The sequence below is a fragment of the Carassius carassius genome, chromosome 2 (genome assembly GCF_963082965.1).
Source record: "Carassius carassius chromosome 2, fCarCar2.1, whole genome shotgun sequence".
NCBI lineage: Eukaryota > Metazoa > Chordata > Actinopteri > Cypriniformes > Cyprinidae > Carassius > Carassius carassius.
The window spans coordinates 50,664,704-50,667,395 of record NC_081756.1 but is presented as its reverse complement, the minus strand read 5'-3'; the positions used below and the strand labels follow the sequence as shown (position 1 = coordinate 50,667,395).

Sequence of the window (2,692 nt, the reverse complement as noted above, 5' to 3'; positions counted from 1 at the left end):
TGAATGATCCTGGACTTTTAGATCTATTTGACCATCAGGAAACTTCAAGAGACCAAGATGAAGACATGGTAGCGGTGTCCCTAACGCCTCAGTATGCATCTGCCCAAGACCAAGTTATTAGGCCTCAACTTCCACAGGAAGATAATACCAACTTCTGTACTTCAGTAGTGGATTATGCAGAGGACCATCAGCCTCAACAACAGGAAGCTGTAGTAAGCCATACAAGGAGAGCAACAGCTGGATGTCATTCAAATCCATATCGTCTCCCTCGTTCAGCCTCTACTACTGAAGTCTAGCTAAATCATCAGCTCGCTCTCCCTATGACAAGGCTGTCCAGTAGTGGTTTGAATGTAATGTTCCGCCCCTGGTTGTAGTGTTGATGTAATCGACGGGACGTCGATTTTAATCTAGGGGGGTAGATTGTAATGAGACATGGTTGGGGCACTACAAGTCCCATCAGCCCTAGTGCTATATAAGGAAGTAGCGAGGTTCGTTTGCTCTCTCGCATCCTGTCTTTGACTGACTGGTGGATGAATGGATGTCACGGCACATCTACAACCTCAATTGATGATTGATCACCTCAGAAGAAGAGTAGCAGATGAGCAGTTATGTTAAATGCTGGTGCAGCGTTATTACGAGCTGAATATATGATACACACCATTAAGGAGGTAGTAGTTTTATAATTTTATAAAATTGTTTTCAGGATTATGTTTTAATGATTTTCTTTTCTTTTGTTTTTAGTGTTTTGGCCGGATTATTGCCTGAGTGTCCGTCAAAATAACGGATGTTAGAGGTATTGCTTAATTAGAAGGGAACTTTTGAATGTTTTTCTATTATGTGCAGCAATTATTTTTAATGTTTTATTTTATTGATGTGTTTTTTATGTTGTAAATAATTCTTTGTTGTAATTAACTGTGTTTCCCCTTACAGGGATGCACGGTTACCATTTACTTTAGATTTAATTTTCTTTGGTTTATTTATTGTTTTTTTTTGTTGGATGTTGGATCATAATTGTATAAGGAAAACCTAGGCCATAAAAGGATGGTTCTATGGTGCTGACTGGTTTGTTCTACTTGCATTACCCACTGTTAATTAATTTGTTTTTCTTTCTTTTTGTAGAATTCTTTTCAAACCAACAATGGCTTCTGGGTTATCCTCACTGTGTGGATGGCGGTGGTGAGGTGGCTGGGATTGTGTGGTGGTTTGGTCACTTTATTTGTGTTTCTTACTTTTTTGTAGGTTTGCAGTGTGATTGCTGTGAGCGTTGTTATGGTGAGAGCATTTTGAATGCCACTCTGTCTTCACGATATAGGTAACCCGTGGCTATCTGTTGGTTGATTTCGTTTTTTTTTTTTGTTTTTGCTTCTTTTTATGTATTATTATTTCCTTTGTGGGTATTTGCATTGACGATCTGTTACACCTTTTTTTAATATGTTGAATTATTTGAATAAAAATGTGCCTGTTGAGTAAAGCTGTACTACCACCTTGCGCCTGATTACTTAACCCATGTGGGTCATTATGTTACACACAGAATTTACAATTTTGTTCCTCTCAATATTCTGAAGGATTTTACTGAGGGGTTTGTACATATGTGACCCTGGACCATAAAACCAGTCTTAAGTGTAAGATTTTCCCCGAAATTGAGATTTTATTCCTCTCTATATTCTGAAGGATTTCAATGAGGGGTTTGTTCATATACATATACATTTACATTTAGCCATTTTGCAGATGCTTTTTAATTCAAAGCAATTTACAGTTGTGGGATACATAAAGCGATTCTTCTTAAAGAGGCAAACAGACACAGGAAGTGCTTGAAATACCAAGTTTTTACTTATATTTTTCAAATAAGTACAAGCTAGAAAGTGAAGGAATAAATAAAGATAAATATTTATTTTATTATTATTATTTTTTTTTTTTTTTACGATGAAACCATGTACTTTCGAAAGAGATGAGTTTTCAGCTGTCACTTGAAAATTGTCAGGGATTCAGTATTCCGGATAGGGGTGGGAAGATCATTCCACCAGCCAGGACTAGTGAACTAGAATGTTCTGGAAAGTGATTTTGAGCCTCTCTGTGATGGTACCATGAGGCGTCGCTCACTAGCAGATCTCAGACTTCTGGAGGGGATGTATATTTGTAATAGTGAGTGGAAGTAGGTGGGTGCTGAGCCTGTGGCTTTTCTATATGCAAGAATCAATGTCTTAAAATTGATGTGAGCCACAACTGGTATCCAGTGCAAGGAGATAAAGAGAGGTGTAACATGGGCTCTTTTGGGTTCATTGAAGACCAGTCATGCCGCTGCATTCTGAATCATTTGTAGAGGTTTGATTGTGCTTGATGGAAGTCCAGCCAGAAGAACATTACAGTAGTCGAGCCTGTAATGTTTCAATGGGGATGTAGTCATTTGGAGATAAGGCTAGGTAAATCTGGGTATCATCAGCATAGCTGTGATAGGAAATTTTGTTCTTTCTCATTATTTGACTTTGTGGGAGCATATACAGGCTAAACAAGAGCGGTGCAAGAATTGACCCTTGTGGGACTCCGCAGTGAGAATTTAAGCGAATATCATTTATTATCTTAATGAGTGCTGTCTCTGTGCTGTGATGCGGTCAGAAACCAGATTGAAAATTGTTCAGGTATCCATTTGAGTTTAAGTATTTGTTCAGCTGATTAAAAACTACATTTTCTATAA

The 2,692-nt window shown here is 37.9% G+C and overlaps 1 long non-coding RNA gene across 1 annotated transcript; it reads left to right on the top strand.

The window, feature by feature from the left end:
- The first annotated feature begins 752 nt into the window (after positions 1–752).
- Positions 753–1,477, top strand: LOC132112299 (uncharacterized). Its single transcript, XR_009424924.1, has 2 exons — positions 753–793; positions 931–1,477. It is a non-coding gene; the product is annotated as an uncharacterized LOC132112299 (long non-coding RNA).
- Positions 1,478–2,692: the final 1,215 nt, after the last annotated feature.